Raw genomic sequence first — 14,651 nt, 5'->3', positions numbered from 1 at the left:
ACATCTCATACGCCGGCGTTCCCCCAGGTGGTACAATTTGGCCATTTTCCAAAGATTGTCTACCACAGCGGAAAAACCCTGCTAAGGTGGACAATACCCCAGGCATGTTTCAACCTTCCCCTTGGTTAATCAACCTTACCTAGGGCGTTTGATTTTGCAAAGTCAACTCTCAACCAATATCAGGATACTTTGAATCGGGGAATGACTCACCTGATAAATCAAGTCGTCTGTATACTGACGCACCAAAGGACGTCGTGTCTGCGTTTCTTGGCTTCCGCCTCGTTTCGGGACCCTCGCCTCCTTGTTCTCTAGCCAGGCACGTCAATCAGGGATCAGATGTGTGCAGATCTGCAAAGGAGTCTCTAATCACTTTTACAGGGCGCCCCGAACACCTCTTGATCCCGGCTCGATCGTCCCATCCTTGCTGTTCTCTGCCTTTCTCAATTACAACGTTACAAGAAGGAACAAGTGGGGGAGGGTCCCTATTCGGGCACCATCTTGAAAGGGGCCCCTAGTGACGTCTATGGAAACAAGGCGGGTCACCACACACGATAGAGACGCCAGACACGAGGTTGTATTCCCAAAGCTAGGGTTTTATTGCAAAGCAAAAGTCTCAGTTGGCCAACGCGGTCTCACGTGTATCTCTAGACCTCGAGGGACGCAAGAGAGTGAATCAGGTACATCAGTTACATATATACAAAATGCATATCAAACAATCAGCTATGACATGTATAACACCCCTCTTCATTGGGTTCCTTTGAACTTGGTGTGATGATGGACATCTCCGACCACTATGACACCTTCAAACATCTATTCTAGTAACAATGTGCAATTTGTGAGTGCGTAGGCATCTTTCGGTTATTGAATAGAACACAGTGCTTCTGTTCTTGGAAGTGAACTACATACAGGGGGGAGTTGCATTCCGGACCTTGCTATCTATCAGGTGCTATTCGTGTCCTGGGAGCCGACATGCTCTTAGCGGGCTCAGCAAAGGGGGGCCGTTAGAAAAGCATAATTCAAGCCTTTAGCGGTATTATTCTAACATATTCTAACATATAACGAGACTGGCTGGCAGCTGTGAAATGATTAAATGCCATGCGGCTCTGCTTCAAGGCTACATTAAGGAGAGAGCCAGGCATTCTTCCTGGCACTGCCTACGTTTGTGTTTCAGCAAAACTCTTGTTATCCTCTCGGCCCTGTGGCCTTGTCCTTTTCATATACAGACAACAATGTTCCACAGTCGAGCAGTGTAAGTGGAAAATATACTGCGAAGCAATAGGAACAGAAAGCAATGAGCAATGGTTAGAAAACAAAATGGCGATTCTTGTTACATCAAAATGGCCGTTCATTGGAAAACTCAAAAACCTATATTCTGTCGTATCGTGCATGAGACGGTTGGCCCAGGGCCACCAAAATGCGTTTGCGGTCTCAAATTAGATTTCTAGACTGACAGCACTTGTAATCTAACCTTTCAAACTCCAAATTCTCTATCCTACAACTACTAACAACAACAGCTAGCATTGCCAGTTATGGGGGATAAATGCGGTTGTCAAGTTACTATTAGATGATGCTTGTTAGGCAGAATTGCAGGCAGTACCCTCTGTGACCACTACACACAATTAAGACTGCAGGTGTTACCCAAACTAACCTTTGGTATAAGGCTGTACCACACAGTTTTTGGTAGAGAGCTGAGCAGCCAGAAGAGGTTGGAGGGTCTAAGAGACCAACAATGTCGATTCCTAACCTCTCAAAACAGACTCCCACCACTGGGAGGGGCACCAAAGGTACCACATTATTGGCTCCACTCTTGCCAGAGGTCTGACAAGTGTGACAGCTCCTACAGAATGTATCTACATCAGACTCCAATTTAGGCCAGTAGAAATAGAGGGAGAGCCTTTCCTTGGTCTTCTTGAAGCTCAAGTGACCAGCCAAAAGGAATCCCATGGGCTAACTGTAGGAACTGGTGTCTCGTCTCTAGAGGCACTACAAGTCTTCTATAGTCCCCTGGGATAGACTCAGTTGGTTCACTGTAGAAGAGGCCATTTTCACAGTACAACCTATGTTTCCCTGGCTCTTGCAGATTCAGCAGGGAAGCTGCCTGTTGGCGAAGACCTCCAAGAGTAGGACACTCTCTCTGGCCTCTGCTGATGTCTGCCCTACAGGGGCCACCTTCTGCCAGTAAAGACTGCAGCTCAGGATGGTCTTTAGGATCCAGATCTCCAACAGGGGTCAGGTCTTCTTCCAGCTCTGAATCTTCAGCAGCTGATTCAACCTGATTCACCTGACCATGGCTACTCATGGTCTATGGCTGAATGATGACAAGACTGAAATCATCATCCTAGGCACTATCTTAACTCTCAACAAACTGAGCCCCAAATACTCTGCCTTCAATATCGACAATAATATAATTACCGTCTCCAAGGCGGTGAAAACCTTGGGTTTCTATTTAGACTCTACCTTATCCTTCAATTAATAGGTCAATGTCATGGCCTTAGGCATGGCATACACGTGTAAATTTGATTAGATCAGGTAAACCCTTCTTGTCGAACAATAGTTGTATCACTCTGACCCGGGCGCTTATTCTGTCAAAGCTAGACTACTATATGCACTGTACAAATGTGTGAATAAACAAATCATCAAGAAAATCCAATTCCTACAAAATAACGCCCTCAGAGCTGCACTTGGAACCGCCAGGAGAGAACATATCTTTGATATCCGAAGATCTAATAGCTGTCTCTCTACACTTGACAAAATCAAACTGAAAGTCGCGTCACTTACACAGAAATGCTTGAATAACGCAGCCCCTTGTTATCTGACAGAAAGACTCACCAAGAAATCTTCGATAAGGACTACCAGACTATCCAAAACCAATTACCTAGCTGTCTCCAGATTCAAGTTATCCAGAATTGGGGAAGTAGCTTCCCGGTCAAGGCAGCCCAACTATGGAGCTCTTTACCCCACCCCCCACTAAGGTCAGATCAACCATCAACCTTACCAAAACTTCCACCAGAATATAATAAAATGGCTCAAAGACTCTGACATTTAGACGCACTTTGACACCCATGACAAACTGACCCTGCTTCCATGTAATCTTATTAGATACTAGATATACTATGTATGCTACTATGTAAATATCTGTGTATATATCCTCATGTCAGATCTGCCTTGCTTCTGCTCCTACATGAGCCATTTCTTCATGTTTTATTCTCTCAGTTGTATTGTTTAAATGTGATGTGTAACTAAGCTGTGAATATTCTTATGCTATGCGCCCTAATACCCACGGGTCTGGTGCACAATACAAATAATAAAACAAACAAACAAACCTTTCCTGGTTGTTGCTCACACTCAGCCTCAACTGGTGGAGCAGTCACAGGTGTGACTGTGGACAGTCCTCTCGAGGATGTCCTTCTTGGTAGCACAGGAGTGCTTTCTGACTTTTCCCTTGAGAGCTTGGGTTTCCCTTTGCCTCATTCTTCCTTGAAATAGTAGTTAGTAGCTCCTATGGGCTAGGTGTTATAGATTCTTCTGTAACATCCTCTGGAGATCCATCTAAGGTACTCTCTCTGCCCCTCCTTGGCTGCTCCTGTTGTTGAGTTTTTAAGTCATTCCCCAACTGCCTAGTAAGCATTTGGACAGGGCCTCCAGCAAGCTTAGTGAGGCTTTTGGGTGCCTTAGCAACATCCTCAGCCTTGAAAAAGATTAATCCACTATAGTAATGCTGGACCCAGTGACTCTAATGGCAGGGGTCTCCTGACCATTTACAAGTACACTGTCCTTGTAATATTATTATGTGTTATCTAAATTCTGCTGTTCCCACAGACAGAGGACAGTAAGGAAACACTGGCAGAGACTCCAATGGGGTCTTCAGCCAGTACTTGAATGTTACGACTTGTCACATGTAGTTCTTCCTCTGGGGAGAAGGCTAAGGAGACAGTGTGGACCCCTGAAGGTTTAACCTTGCATCTAGGATCCCCTTTCACATAGTCAGTAGATTCACAAGCATAACATTTTCCAAATGTTTTGACAAATGGGAGTCTCTGCACCAGAGGTTTCACTAGCCTGATTCAGTTTCCCTGGTGGCTTACCCTTCTTATGTTTGGGGCTCTCTTTTGGATTGGAGGTATTAGAATTTTCTTTGCCATCTTTCTTTTGCTGCTTCCCATCATTATTCCTATGATTTGCTCCAAAATCCTTGTGAGTGACCCTGTTGGCAACCCACAGGTCAGCAGCCTTTGTTAACTTCTTTGGATCAATTTCCTTAGAGTCAGCCAAGTGCTGTCTCAGCTCAGGAGAGCAGGCATCAAAAATAGACTCCAACAAAAATAGATTTCTCATTCCTTCAAAAGGGCTAAATCTGTAACCCTTTACCCAACCATCTAAGTTTTTTCAAACATTCACACAACCAGGAAGCCCAAGGGGTACCATCATAAGGTACTGGAAAGGAGTTTTCCCTAATCTAGCTATTAAAGCTAGCTTTACATTTTCATACTCCAATTTTTCAAGTCCCCCCACCTCCATTACAGCATCAGTTGCAACCTGGGGGAGCCTAGACAAAAGCCAAGGAATAAACTGATTCCCTGTGAAACCCTGAATCCCATATTTATATTCAAAAGCAGTCAACAATCTAAAATATCAATTCTCACCTCATTCATACCCACAGCTTCTTTAGGCATGTGATTCCTCTTAGGACTGGAAGACCTAGAAGACTCTGGGAGAGAACCATTTCCAAGAGACAATTTCGTCATTTCAAGTTCATGATTCAATTCCATTTCTCTGAGCCTGAGTTCTTGATGTTTACTTTCAGTATGCATTTGAATTATTTTGAACTCTATCTCAAGTCTCATCTTTTCAAGAGAGCCAGATTCTGGACTCAGTACTGGAACTGGTAGGGTCCCTGTGGTTATAGCAAGTAGAGGTGCATTGGGGCTCACATCCTGAGACTCCTCTGACTCTTCTAACTCATCAATAACATTAGAGCCTGACTCTGAATCATTATCATCCTCATCAACATTATCCACATTTGCTTGGGGGTTAGGGGTTTTAACTCTACCTCCCAGTCTTTGATGATTCAACAATTTCTCAATCAATTCATTTTTCTTGCCTTTAACAGAGAGAGGCCTGACTTTACACATATCTTTCAGTTGATCTACTGTTAGAATGATCAGGGCTTCCTGTTTGAAGTTATACATATCTGGCATTATAAAACAATTGCTTTTCTAGTGGTGCTTATCCTTGTGAAGGTTATTTGAACAAGGTTAAGAGCAGCACTCTCAATGTAATAACTATACTTTATCCTCACCGCTGTACACCAGTGTTAGGCAGAATTGCAGGCAGTACCCTCTGGGACCACTAAACACAATTAGGACTACAGGTGTTAGCCAAACCAAACTTTGGTATAAGTCTGTACCACACCGTTTTTGGTAGCAACCTGAGCAGCCAGGCTTATCTCAAGAGTGAATGTGAGCAGTACAAGTAGTTACACAGAGGACTTTCAATCACAGGGGTTCAAGTAGACACTTATTTCAAGGTTTCTTGGTAAAAGCACTTAACCAGTAATTTATTACACAATCATTTAGAAAACATTAAGGCAACGTAACATTATATACCAATACACTTCAATCCAAAACTGTAAGCTTTTGAGACAGTTTGAGCTCCCCTGAAATAGGAGCCAAATGGCAGTTCAGTTACTTAGCAGTGAGCAAAAAGGACAAAAGTAGGTAGAATAGATCACATATACTTTCCAGAGAGTGCACATTTTTATTTTTATTTTTTTCACTTATTACACGCCCTGACCCTGGGGTATCACAGCGTAGTTACAGACAGCTTATGCATTAGTCATACAAGTATACATGAGAGAAAGAAAATATGAATAACAATCATGAAACATAAAATATACAAAAATGTACAGGTTACAGCCAGCCGGTATCAATTCACAAGGTGTGTTGGGGTGAACTAGTATTGGTTGAATAACCCGGTTTTTAGACTTTTCTTAAAGCCTGGGAGAGAGGACTCATTTTTGATATTAAGGGGGAGAGTATTCCAATGTTTTGGTGCTAGAACACGAAAACTGCTGCTGCCGACCCTCGTGTTTTAAAGCGGGGGGGCAATAGTACCATGTTGTCAGAGGATCTAAGTGTTCTTGTGGACCCTTTTATCTGAAGGGCATTGTTAAGTTAAGTTGGGGCTTTTCTTGCTAGACATAGGGCTGCCCTTAAGGCTTTATTTAGCAGAAGCTGCATTTTGGAGAGGTTGGCGTTGGAAGTACCTAGCAGAAGCACATTGCAGTAAGCAAGCTTGGATAGTACAAGGGCCCTGGCCAAGGTGAGGCAGTTGGTGGGTGTCAGGAATTGACGACTTAGTGCAATGAGTTTGGATGTATACGCCTTGGAGGAGGAGATCGTACTGATGTGTTTGGTCATGTTAAGGTTGGTGTCTAGGTATACATCTAGGGTTTTCACCTGTTTAAGTACTGGGATTGGGGTACCATCTATGTTAATGGAGGCGTAGTCTGAATGGAGAGTGGCTATTTTGGTTGGGGAGCCCACAATGAGAATTTCTGTCTTCTCATCGTTGAGGCAGAGGCTATTTAATGCCATCCAGTTTTTTTTGGGGGGACTCAAATGGGGACTGGAATAGGATCAGCTGCTTCTTTTCCTATGGCAACTCTGGAGGTGCGCTCCACAATGAAGGATTTAACCCGCATGGTGGCATCTTTAGAGAAGTGGAAGTCCTTGGTGAGTGAGGAACAGAGTTTGTCGTGATCTACTTGGTCGAACACAGCAGAAAGGTCTAGCAGCAGCAGCATGCAGAGTTTCCCTGAATCCCTAATGGTGCCCATTTGGATTTTGAGGTCCGGTAGGGCTGTTTCTGTGCTGTGATTGGGTCTAACACCTGATTGTCTTGTTCCAAGCAGCTGGTTCTGCTCTAGGTGTGTTTGTATTTGAGTGTATGCTATTTTATCAATGAGTTTGAGTAGGAATGGGGCTGTGGTTATTGGACGGTAGTTGGTTAGAATTGTGGGCTCTAATGTGGGTTTTTTTAGAAGTGGGGTGACCCAAGCTTCGTTAATGCTGGCAGGGACCGTGTTGGTATTGAAGGAAGAATTGACAAAACTAGTGATAGTGAGGGTGAGTGTGGAGGCACATGCTTTGACTAGTTTGGCTGGAACGCTATCTCCTTTGCAGTGGCCTTGAGCTTGGTGATTGTGTTGAACACTACTTCTTGGGAAACTGGGGCAAAGTGTAATATGGTACTGGTGATATCGTTGGAGGTGGGGGTGGGGTTGGTGGATAATGGATTTTTGTCAGCTAGGTGCTGTCTTTTGGTAACTATTTTCTCTTGGAGCAATGAGATTTTAGTGGCGAGAGCATCTTGTATGGTTGTGCACCATTCTTTGCTGGAGTTAGAGATAGATGTTGTAGGTATGGGGTTTTCTAATTCCATGAGGATAGAGAAGAGTTCTTTAGAGTCTGAGGATGCATTACTGATACAGGTTGTACGACCTGGCTTTGTGGGATATAATGGCTGTTTTGTATATTTTGTTGGCATTTTTGAAGGCTTGTGCGGAGTCAATGGTAGGACACTTATTGTGAATGTTCTCAAGGGAGCATTTAATTCTTCTTAGGGAAGCTAGTTCTTCGGGAAAAATAGTTTCAGTTCACCAGAACAGTTCAATTCAAGTCAATAGGCCAGGCCAAAGTCGATGGGCAAGTGTTCTGCATAGGAAAGAGCAGTTCTGTTATCAAAGGGTAAGGTCTTTGCAAAAGTTCTCAGAAGTAGTTTAGATGAAAAAGGATCATTTGTCGGGTCACAAGCTGATTAGGACTGCAAGTTGGGAAAGTTTCACAAACTTTCACTGCGAGAGTGGCGTTCTCTCAATCGGGTTGGCACAGTACCTTTGTATGAAGAAACAAATGTTGCTGAAGTCGTGGTTCTTGGCAGGTCCTGCAGATCTCACTGTTCCTGAGCCTCAGTCGTGGGGACAAGAGGGAGGATATTGGGGGACTCCTGCACTACATGGGATCATTGAAGAAAGCAAACAAAATGGAGTCATTTCAGTTTCAGTAGTTGTAGATTCAAGAACACAAACTGGGGTCCCTCTCCCTGGTTAATCCTAACCAGTCTTGACAATGGTGTCCAGTTGTCTTATGAGTTGATTGGTCCCACCAACTCAAAGGAAAAAGCCGTTCTTGAAGGAGCTTCTCTGTCGAATAGAGTTTGACAATTAAGACCTGCAGCAGGGCTTCACAGGGCAAACCAATGGTCCAGGAGTTGCAGCAGCCATCCTCTCCCAGCTCGTCTTTGGTTCTTCATAACAGTGGTCGACTCAGCTTTCCAGTCCAAGAGACTCGCCTTTTAAACAGTTTTCTACCTTTCATTCCAGACTACCTGTCACCCAACAGGATGGCTGTCCTTGCCGGACAGTCATCCAGCCAATCACGCCAGAGTGCATTTGGGTCTCCTAGGAGACTAAGCACAGGGAGTTTCGGGAACCTCCCTCACTTCCTGCCCACCCCAGACACTCAGACGCCAGAGGCAGTCTTCAGTCCTGAAGCCCGCCAAAGGCACACGAACAAAGGGACCAAACCTGGTTTGGCACACAGAGACAAACACTAGAAGGACCTTTCCAAAAAGAAATGGTGAAAAAGAAGACTGGGACCTGTTTAAACAAAGGGGCTTAAGGCGCCATCTTGAAAAACATGGCTCCCATGATTTTCAGCTACCGGTGTTCGCGGTTGGGAAAAATCATAGTAGTTTGTTGTAAAACCACTGCCACCAGCCTTTTCAATAAGAAAGGGTAGCATTTGACTGCTACATGAGTGTTTGTACACAGGGGATACTAGGTAACCCCTCCAGCACTCCATTGTAAGATGGTGTGTGCTTGGTCTAAGAATTTGGAAAGACTAGTAAAGTCAATTTCACTTTACATTCTCTGGGAAACAGTAGTTTATCCCAGAGAAGGTATTTAAACCTGTGTAAAGTCTAAAAAAGCATCCCTGTGTCACTGCACTAAAGGTGCTGTGTAACACACATGAAAAGAAGATGCCTATGGAGTTATCTAAAACCCCATAATCAAAGAACACAAATGCAAAACACACATCAAAATACATGAAAGAGTGGGAAAAAAGGCTCACACTCTTTCCAGGTAGAAAAATCAAGTCCTCAAAATCCAGCAAAGTTGCTGGGGGTCTGTAATTGCGCCGGGAATTAGCACTTTTAGGAGAATTCTCCCAAACAATGCTAGTGGGGTTGCAGATCACATTAGCAGGCATGCATGCAGTTGAACTGCATTTTACTGGGGATTTTGGAACTGGAAGGCTTACTTAATATTATTTCATTTAGCAGTGATATGATATGATATGATATGATATGGCATTTGTAACGCGCCTATACACAGGTGTTTCAAGCAGTATATTTCTCAATGTTATGGGTGAACATGTGTTACAGGATTGGGTTAGAGAGGTGCTTGTCGCTTCGAGCTATGTTGGGTAGAATGCTATATGGTCCTGTAAGTGGCATATGATCAAGAGCCCACTTTGGTGTCTGCATTGTGCACGTGCAAGTACAAGATATTTAAAATGTTGATACCACTGAATGTGGGCGTTCCAGCTTCCACCTCCTCAATACTTGATATATTTCGAATGGACAAGATCCTCTCCTTCCAGGGATGAAGGACAAGTGGATGATCTGTGCCCTCTCCAGTGGCCAAGGACTCTATGAATTATTCTTTTACTTTCAACATTGCTGTATGTTTTTTGTTGTTGTCCCTAATGCAAGCCAATGACTTTTCTACATGTTGGCCTCTGAGCGTTCATTAACTGTGGCCTTTCATATAAGGCAAAGCAATGTTGTATCTCTTGCTAATGTGTCTTACTTGTCTAACTAGCCCTGCTAACGTGTATTGATCTAGTAATGATCAACAGAACTTCTATGTATTATTTTTATTATACGACCGGCCTCAAACGGTCATGCTATATGTTTTTTTTTTTAAATGCATGGTGTATGTTGGATTTATACATTTATAATCGATATACATTAATTTTGGATTGAATTGATGCTTGTGTGATGCCCTGTGCACATAGTTTGCATATGAGGTACACGAGGTGGTGCATGTTTTGGAAGGGTGGTTCACAAGGAAGTAAAAGTTTTGAGAGTTGAGGTGCATGCCAGATAATGGTGCATGACTTCTTACAGCATCTGTGCTGGATGACGTGTAGTGGGATGAGGAAGGGTAGATACATGGTTGTTTGTTTGTTTATTAATTTGTAGGGCGCACCGGACCCTTAGGCAACTGGGCGCAACAGATCATTCACACGATGTATGACCTTTTCCAGCATCTGCTCAGATGTAAAAAAATATATAGTGTGAGTATCTTGTGACTAAGGCTTGGCGAACATTTTCGCCCACGAAAAGTGTGGAATTCACACTGGAATCTGCTTTCGTCCATTCTGCAAAATCAGCATTATGGTCCTGCCACCACTGACATTGCATAGCCAAGGACATTTAGGCCAGTTCTGTGAGGTATCACACGGAGCACCGTGGACGCAACGAAACAGCGAAGCGGTTCTGTTTTCACTCTTGAGCCGTCTGAGGAAACAGCGTGCTGTTTTGTTCCCATGTTAGTGTCGTGTACCGAAAAACTTTGCTTATTTATCTGTGCTAATTTCGTGCAGCAGCACAAGATACTTATTGCAGTTCTTTTCAGAATCGTGCAGAGAGATGAATAACTTTGCGTATTATTTAATGTTTAAAGGTTCTTTCTGAAACGTGTTAACTTTGTGCAGCAACATTAAAAACGTTGTACCTTTTTTCACTTTGTGCTAGGTTGGCACAGCGCACAAGACACTTTGCGTAGCTTTTTTTGATACACACGCGTGGCGGAACGGTGGAGCGAAGTGGATCGAAATCTGACATAGTTCTCTTTTGTAGATGGCAGAGCAAAATCTAACAATTTAGCCCACCTCTATTTGTGACTGTGCATGACCTCTTCCTGCAACTGCACTAGAACATGCATAGTAATTGTGTGAGTGTGCATGTCTTATCATGTGCATGTCTTCTCACAATTTCGTTGGATGTTTTAGGTTTTCATAGACTCTGTCCTTTCCTTTTTGGATTATATATAGAGGGGAGGCGTGTGGCCTCTTGGCCTATCAGCAGCTTATGTCCTGTCAGAATGTGATGAGAGTGATGTCATGAATGTTCGATCAATGGAATGCAGAGGGCATGCAGTGAGTGAAAGATCATGGATGGCTGGCTGTGAGATTACTCTACCTACCTCTAACTATGCTGCAGAAGATGCAAAGAAGACAATAATATCTTATTTAATATTATTATACAAAAACGAACACCAGAGTTCTCAAAACTCGTGATCATGTGGCTAACACCCACCAATTGTGAGCCGGTCCTGCGTCCCCTGTACCTACAGGCATTTACTACACACATTCTTTATTGCAGTTGAAAAGCCTCCAGATTGGAGAAGGGCCTGTCCCACAGCGCCATCTTTGCAACATTTGAAGGAGGAAGGCTAAAGTGATAGAGGGGCACACGCTGTACTGCCCTGAGCATCCACAGAGCAGACACTGCCCTCTGTCACTTTAGAGTGGAACACAGAGTCTGACACCAAACATGCTCAGGCACAAACCTGGTGAAGTTTATGTGGCAGGCTGGTCATGTCTGGGAATCCTCGCCAGAATTGCCGAGCTATCCTGTAGCAAAAATGAAGTCTACATGGCTACACATGGGCATTCCGTTTTTGTTTAAGGTAGTCTCACTGGAAGGAGGCTGTATTTATTGAAAGATATTGATAGAGGCCACTGAGAATATTTGCTTGAGTATTTCAGTCTTCAGACGACAGACTTCTTTTTCCACAGTCACTTTGTTGAAAATCCTCCTCAGCATGCCCCCCCCCACACTCAATGCAGCTGCTAGCTCAAAAAAAGCATTGCCAATGCCAATGGCTTTTGTGTAGACATGGGAAAGGAATTTGACAGCCAGTGTCATAGTGGTATTAACTGGCCATCAATGGTAGAAGTTGCAAAATGGTGCGAGTACCTGAACATATAAGAGCAATGCCTGGCAAATGCTTAATATTAACACACAAGCGAAAACTGATGGCTTTGCCAATACTTGTTTTTGACGGGTCTTCAGTGGACACGCATAGTGCTTATAAATAGCGTGTCTGAAGGCAGGCCAGGTTAAAACATTTGTATTACACCAGTGGAGTATGTATAGCTCCTATGAAGTCATTAACCGCCGGAAAACTACTTTGAAAAAACACTAACAGGCACTTTGAGCACAAAGACGGATTCTAAGGCTTGATAAAGCTAGCTCAAAGATATACTAGGATGATGTGTTTTGTTCAGGGAGGGACAGGCAGTGGGTGAGAATAGACATAGCAATGGGCAGTCAATGGGTGGGTAAGCAACCAAACAACACCTACAAGCTTGGTGTTCCTCCTCATATTCCATTTCCCACTAGCAGTATTCGAATACAATAGTTTCAGCTTATAAAGGTGGTGCTTTAGCGCCACCTAATAGCAAAGCTAAAAATGAGCACTCCTCGATAAAAAGGCCCCATTTTTGGTGCTGACAAAAATGTAGCCTAACAATTACCTATTTCACAATACAGTTATGGATGTTCTTTCATTGGTAATGTTATTCCCTTTCTTTTTTGTATCTTCGTCTAAAAATAATTATCTTGTGAAACTAGATTTTAATGTATGAATTGGCTTCTCAAAAATATCATCTATGAAAATGTAACAATTTGTGACAAGTACCAGAACTGTGTGCTCTTAAATGTCTTAAAATGTGCAATGCTTCATTTTATACATGTTTTAATTAACATAAAATGGAAATATGAAGCAGGGTTTGGTGTCTTGGGTAATTAATTCCTGAGAGGATCCGAATTTGTAGATGGTACTGTGCCTATTAAGTAACTAAAATGCGTGGTTCATAAGGTATAAATGAGTTGGACAAGTAGTCTTGATATAGCCAATCCAGTGAACCGAAGGTATGTTATTAGAAACGGTACAGCTTCCTAGTAAATTGCAACCGATAGGAAATAAAACGTGACATTTCCAAGTAAAACATTACCAGATAAAAATTATGTCCATGGAGAGCTATCGAATAGAAGGGACAGGTTAAGCTAAAGGAAATGTAACCACACCTCATTATACGAAAACCTGTCTTCCCAGCTTCCCATCACTGCTCATTAAAGAAGGCTTTCATGTGTAACCAAACTCAAAATTCAACATATGGCTTGGCCTGCCTCCTTCCTCTCCTGATCCATTCACAATCTTGTGAAAATGAGCCTGGTACCATTGCCTGTAACATTAGATCCTCCATGTTCTTTGGAAGGCAGTTGTGATTTTGGTAGTGTGCCATGACTTATTGTTCTGAAACCAAAAATGCTACAATGAAGGGACAGCCCATTATGCAGCTGTGACAGAATGGCATCTGTAAGGGCGTGCAATCCATAGCCTTTTCTTATTTTTGATATGGTGTTTCCTTTGCGGAAGTGGGCTCTGCTAAACATGCCTCACTTTGAAAATGCTCTATGCAGAAAAGTATGGATCACACATTTGCACTTTGCTGGGCTCTGTCTGTTGACACACCAGCAGCTGCAATGGAATTTGGCAACATGAAAACGTCAGAGTAGCATGTACTTTTCTAAAACAGTCTGCAGGCATGTGCTTCATTTAAAAGCACTGGCGGCCATGTTCTAAATACTGCATAACCTCATTTGTCTGATGGCAGAGGTTTAGATAAATATAACTATAAGGTTATATCTGTTTGGATATAGTGACAGATGGGGAATTATAGTTAAAATTGCTTAAAGCCAATTTGATGTAATTTAATATTTCTACTTGGTTTCCACTGGACCTGCAGATGCAGAGCCAGTCGTGCATTTTGAGGCCTTTTGTGGCCTGGACGTTTCACCAACGTTTCACCAACAATATATGGAGGGCCTTTTCCAGGATACTCTTTGTTCTCTGCTGGAAAACTGAGACCCCTTTCTCAGGAGAGCAGGCAATAACTTCTTTAGAGGTGGGTTGAGAGCTGATAGCTTCAATGGAGCCTCTGCAACACACTGTTGAAGTTACACCTCGGAGATATTTGCTGTAGTCCTTTTGATCTGTGGCAGACAGGGGTTATGGGAAGGTCAGTGCAGCTGTAGAGGGCCTTCTCAGTGGGAAGGGGCCAGCCATCTTGGATTTTCTAGGGCCCTACTTCTTCCTGGACATCCCCTAACTTAATATAGACCAAGACACTCTGTGAGCTGACATAACCAGGAATGACCCTTTCCACAAGGTGAGACCATACATGGTGTTTGAACCCTCATTAATTGCGTTCTTATTGAGCTCCATTTGGGGAAGCATCTGCAGAACCATCTTGAAGAATCATCTTGGCACCACCATGAATAATATTTCACTGGAGCCCTGTGGGTGGGTATAAAGACTGTCCAAAGTTCCCATCCATTTTGTGAAAATAAGTGCAGACCATATACCTAAATGCTTCAAGAGAACATTTGAAGTGACCTGTTTCGGGGAAAGACTGACTACAGTCAGGACTCTGACTGCTGATGTGGCAAGCTCTGCAAGTGTCCCTGTCAACCTTCCTTGCTTATAATGTAAGAGGGGCTCATCTTTACTC

This window comes from Ambystoma mexicanum, chromosome 2q, assembly GCF_040938575.1.
Source record: "Ambystoma mexicanum isolate Mex_15411 chromosome 2q, UKY_AmexF1_1, whole genome shotgun sequence".
Classification (NCBI taxonomy): domain Eukaryota; kingdom Metazoa; phylum Chordata; class Amphibia; order Caudata; family Ambystomatidae; genus Ambystoma; species Ambystoma mexicanum.
This window is presented reverse-complemented; position numbering follows the sequence as displayed.